Below are 6,316 nucleotides of genomic sequence, written 5' to 3' on the forward strand. Positions count from 1 at the left end.
TTTTAGGCAAATAAATAATCTTAGCATTAATTTTCTCATTATGGAAAGGGGTATAGTAATAATCTTGCTTGTTTCATGCAGTCAATGAGAGGATCAAGGGTGGTAATATACGTATATGAAATTATTTTGCATTTGTAAATGGGGTGTCATTTATCACTTTGGGGTATTTGAGCTTTATGTTTTAGAATCGTCTTTAGAACAACCGTTAATTATAATATGAATAATTCTTCCTATGTAGGAGAAAGAGAGTCTAGAATTAATGAAACTCAAATCTGCATACCTTTACAAATCTCCAAATAATAATTTCCATCTTGTTTTAACAAAATTAGTTTTTAATAATGGTGATAAATTATCTCAAAATTTTACAAATGCTATTCCATGCTTTAGTTTATTAATTTAAAAAATGAGAATAAATCTGACTTTTTCCTTTATTGTGAAGATTGTTAGATTTCTGTAAGATGAAAGAGTTAAACAAATGCTGTTAAATACTATCTGTGATTTTGGAAACATGCATTTTACCAGGCAATTAAATACACAGTGTTTTAACCTTTTGTATCATCTTTTAAAAATTAATAAACTTAATTTTTTAGAGAAGGTTTAGCTTCACAGAAAAATTGGGCAGAAAGTAGAGAGAGTTATCACATACCCTGTGTACCCAAGCACACACGATCTCTCCCACTATGGACACCATTCATTCTAGTGGGTATATTTGTTGACATGCAATGGAGACATTGACATACATACATTGATATATGCCTGTTAGCCCAAATATATAGTTAACGTTATAACTCACTATTGATGCTGTGCATTCTCTAGGTTTTGAAAAACATATGATATATATGCGTCTTATAGTATCACACAGAGTATTTTCACTGCCCTAAAAACCCTCTGTTCTGCTTATTCAACTTTCTTCCCCAACCCCATCTCCTGGCAACCACTGATGTTTTTACTGTCTCCATAGTGTTGTCTCTTCCAGAATGTCATATTGTTGGAATCATACAGTATATAGTATTTTCAGATTGACTTCTTTTACTTTGTAATATGCATTTAAGTTTCTTTGTGTCTTTGCACGTTTGATAGCCATTTCTTTTTATTTTTCTTAAAAAAATTTATGTATAGAGAGGCTGAAAGTGTAGATTTCTTACATGCACATATTGCCCGCTGGTGAAGTCTGGGCTTTTTGTGTATCCATTACACAAATAGTGAACATGGTACCCAGTAAGTAATTTATTCAACCTCAACCCCCTCCCACCCTCCCACATTTTGTAGTCTTTTCCTTTTTAGTCATTGTAATACTCCACTGTCTGGATATATCTAAGTTTATTTGTACATTCACCTACAGAAGGGTATCTTGGTTGCTCCAAGGTTTGTCAAGTATGAATAAAGTTGCTATAAACATCTGTGTGCAGGTTTTTGTGTGGACATAGTTTTCAACTCACTTGGGTAAATAACAAGGTGCTTACTTGCTGGATTGTATGGTAAGAGTATGTTTACTTTTTTTTTTTTTTTTTTTTTTTGACGGAAAATCTTACTCTGTCGCCCAGGCTGGAGTGCAGTGGCGCAAACTCGGCTCACTACAAGCTCCGCCTCCCGGGTTCACGCCATTCTCCCGCGTCAGCCTCCCGAGTAGCTGGGACTACAGGCGCCCGCCACCTCGCCCGGCTAATTTTTTTGTGTTTCTACTAGAGACGGGGTTTCACCGTGTTAGCCAGGATGGTCTCGATCTCCTGACGTCGTGATCCGCCTGCCTCGGCCTCCCAAAGTGCCGGAGTTACAGGCGTGAGCCACCCCGCCCGGCCAGAGTATGTTTACTTTTAAAAGAAACTGACAAATCATCTTTGACGGTACCTGTCCCATTTTACATTTCCACTAGCAATGAATGACAGACAGTTCCTGTTGTTCGACATCTTTGCCAGCATTTGGTGTTAGTGTTTTGAATTTTGGCCAGTCTGATAGGTGTGCAGTGGCATCTCATTGTTGTTTTATTATTATTATTTTAACAATCTTTTTACTTTTAATTTTGTGGGTAAATAATAGGTATATATGTTTATGGGTTACGTGACGTATTTCAATACAGACATGCAATTTGTAATAATAACATCCTGGAGAATGGGGTATCCATCCCCTCAAGCATTTATCCTTTGTGTTACAAACAATCCAATTATACTCTCTCAGTTATTGTAAAACTGTGCAATTAGATTATTATTGACTATAGTCCCCCTGTTGTGCTGTCAAATACTAGGTCTTATTTATTCTTTCTATTTTTTGTAACCATTAATCATCCCCACCTCTTTTCACCCCTGCACTACCTTTACCAGCCAGCCTCTAATAACCATCTTTCTGTTCTCAATCTCCATGAGTTCAATTATGTTGATCCCTATAGAGTTATTTCAGCTCCTTATACATTCTAGTTATTAATTCTTTGTCAGATGAGTAGTTTGCAAATATTTTCTCTCGTTCTGTGGGTTGTCTCTTCACTTTGTTGTTTCCTTTGCTGTGAAGAAGCTTTCTAACTTGATGTAATCCCATTTGTCCATTTTTGTCTTGGTTGCCTATGCTTGTGGGATATTACTCAAGAATTTTTTCTCCAGACTAATGTCCTGGATAGTTTCCCCAATGTTTTCTTGTAGTAGTTTCATCGTTTGAGATCTTAGATTTAAGTCATCAATCCATTTTCATTTGATTTTTGTGTAGGGCAAAATATATGAGTCTCATTTCATTCTTCTGCATATGGATATCCACTTCTCAAAGCGCCATTCATTGAAGAGACTATTGTTTCCCCAATGTATGTTGTGGGCACCTTTGTGGAAAATGAGTTCACTTTAGGTATGTGGATTTGTTTCTGGCTTATCTATTCTGTGTCATTGGTCTATGTGTCGGTTTTTATGCCAGTACCATGCTGTTTTGGTACTATTACTTTTAGCACAATTTGAAGTCAGGCAATGTGATTCCTCCAGTTTTGTTCTTTTTACTCAGGATAGCATTGGTTATTCTGGGTCTTTTGTGATTCCATATAAATTTTAGTATTTTTTTCTATTTTGTGAAGAATGTCATTGGTATTTTGATAAGGATTACACTAAATCTGTGGTTTGCTTTGGGTAGTATGGACATTTTAACAATATTGAAACTTCCAACTCATGAACATGGAATTTTTTGGGTGTATGGGTGTATCCTCTTCAATTTCTTTCATCAGTACTTTATAGTTTTCATTGTAGAGATCTTTCACTTCTTTGGTTAAGTTAATTCCTAGGTATTTAGTTTTATTTGTGGCTATTGTAAATGGGATTACTTTCTGTATTTCTTTTTCAGATTGTTGGTTCTGGCATATAGATATGCTATTGATTTCTGTATATTGATTTTGTATCCTGCAACTTTACTGAATGTGTTTGTCTGTTCTCATCGTTTTTGGTGGAGTCTTTGGTTTTTTTCCAAATATAAAATCAAGTCATCTGCAAACAAAGATAATTTGACTTCTTCCTTTCCAATTTGGATGCACTTTGGTTAATTCCAAGTTATTTAGTTTTATTTGTGGCTATTGTAAATGGGATTACATTCTTGATTTCTTTATCAGATTGTTGATTCTGGCATATAGATATGCTGTTGATTTTTCTATATTGATTGCTCTAGCTAGGACTTTCAATACCATGTTGAATAACAGTGAACGTAGATATCCTTGTGGTGTTCCAGATCTCACAGGAGAGGCTTTCAGTTTTTTTCCCATTCAGTATGACACTAGCTGTGTGTCTGTGATTTATGGCTTTTATTATGTTGAGGTATGTTAGGGGGTTTTGATGTTAAAGGGGTGTTGAACTTTATCAAATAGTTTTTCAGCATCGGTTGAAAGGATTATGTGGTTTTTGTCTTTCATTCTGTTGACATGATACATTACATCAGTTGATTTCCATATGTTGAACCATCCTTGCATACCTGGGATAAATTGGTCATGATGAGTGATTTTTTTAAATGTCTTGTTGAAGTCACTTTGCTAGTATTTTGATGAGGATTTTTGCATCAATGTTCATCAGAGATATTGGCCTGTAGTTTAATTTTTTATGTGTCTTTGGTTTTGATAACAGGGTAACACTGGCCTTCTAGAATTTGTTTGAAAGTACTCCCTCCTTTATGTTTTGGAAAAGTTTGAGTAGGATTGATATTACTTTTTTAAATGTTTGGTAGAATTTAGCAGTGAAGCTATCAGGTCCTGGGCTTTTCTTTACTGGGAGACTTTTTATTATGGCTTTGATCTTATTACTTGTTATTGGTCTGTTCATGTTTTGAATTTCTTCATGGTTTAATCTTGGTAGGTTGTATGTGTCTAGAAATTTATTCATTTCTTCTAGATTTTCCCAATTTTTTGGCTGATAGTTGCTCATAGTAGCTGCTAATGGTCCTTTGAATTTCTGTCATATCATTTGTAATGTTTATTTCTTTACCTTTGATTTTATTTGAGTCTTCTCTCTTTTTGCTTAATCTGGCTAAGAGTTTTTCAATTTTGTTTATCTTCTCAAAAAAACCCAGCTTTGTTTCATTAATCCTTATATTGTTCTCTTCATATTAAAATAATTTATTTCTACTCATCTTTATTATTTCTTTTATTCTACTAATTTTGGGTTTGGTTGCTCTTGCTTTATAGTTCTTTAATATGCATCATTAGGTCATTTATTTGAAGTTTTTTTTTCTTTTTGATGTAAGCATTTATGGCTATAAGTTTCTCTCTTAGTACTGCTTTCACTGTATCCCATAGATTTTGGTATGTTGGGTTTCCATTACCATTTATTTCAAGGTAATTTTCAATTTCCCCTTTAATTTCTTCATTGACACACTGGCCATTCAGGAGCATAGTGTTTGATTTCCATGTGTTTATATAATTTCCAAAATTCCTCCTGTTATTGATTTCTAGTTTTATTCCATTGTATTCGGAGAAAATGCTTGATATTATTTCAATTTTTTGAATGGTTTGAGACTTGTTTTGTGATTTGACATATGATCTAACATTGAGAATGATCCTTGTGCTGAGGAGGAGTATGTGTATTCTGCAGCCATGGATATGTTCTGTAAATATCTATTGGGTCCATTTTTTCTATAGTGCAGATTAAATTTGGGGTTCTTTGTTGATTTTCTGTCTGGCAGATATGTCCATTCCTGAAGGTGGGGTGTTAAAGTCTCTAGCTATTATTGTACTGAGGTCTCTTTCTCTTTAGCTCTGATAATACTTATTTTATATATATGGGTGCTCCAGTGTTGAGTGCATATGTATTTATACTTGTTGTATCTTCTTGCTGAATCAGCCTCTTTATCGTTATGTAATAACTTCTTTGCCTCTTCTCATAGCTTGTGTCTTTAAATCTATTTTGTCTGATATGAATATACCTATTCTTGCTCTTTTTTGGTTTCCATTGGCATGGACCATCTTTTCCTGTCCCTTTATATTCAGTCTATGTTTATCTTTATAGGTGGAATGTGTTTCTTGTAGGCCCCAGACCACTGGGTCTTGTTTTTTCATCCATTCGGCTGTACTATTTCCTTTGATTGGATAATTCAGTTCATTTACATTCAGTGTTATTGATAAGTATGAACTTATGCACTTTGCTATTTGTTTTCTGGTGTTTTGATGTCTTTGATTCCTTCTTTCCTTTCTTCTCATCTTCCCTTTAGTGAAGATGATCTTCCCTGATGGTGTGTTCTAATTTATCATTTTTTATTTTTTGTGTACTTATTGTATGTTTTTTGATTTGAGGGTACCATGAGGCTTGCAAATACTGTCTTACAACACATTATTTTAAACTGATAATGACACTGATTGCATAAACAGACATACATGCAAAAAGTAAACTCATAAAAACTCTACACTTTAACTTTGTCCACCTGCTTTTTAACTTTTTATTATTTCTTTTTATGTTTTATTATACTGTCAATGTCCTGAAAAGTTGTAGTTACCATTTTTGGTTGGCTCATCATTTAGTCTTTCTACTTAAGACGAGAGTAGTTTACATACCACAATTACAGTGTTACACCATTCTGCATTTTTCTGTGTGCTTACTATTACCAGTGAGTTTTGTACCTTCAGATCATTTCTTCCTGCTCATTAACATCCTTTACTTTCAGATTGAAGAACTCCCTTTAGCATTTCTTGTAGGATAGGTCTGGCATTGATGAAGTCCCTTTTCATTGGGGAAAATATTTATTTATTCTTCATAAATGAAGGACATTTTCACCGGATATACTATTTTAGGGTAAAAATTTTCTTCCTTTAGCACTTTAAATATGTCATGCCACTCTTGCCTGGCCTGTAGGGTTTCCACTGAAAGGTCTGCTG

Source organism: Macaca thibetana, chromosome 8 (assembly GCF_024542745.1).
Source record: "Macaca thibetana thibetana isolate TM-01 chromosome 8, ASM2454274v1, whole genome shotgun sequence".
NCBI classification, from domain to species: Eukaryota; Metazoa; Chordata; class Mammalia; order Primates; family Cercopithecidae; genus Macaca; species Macaca thibetana.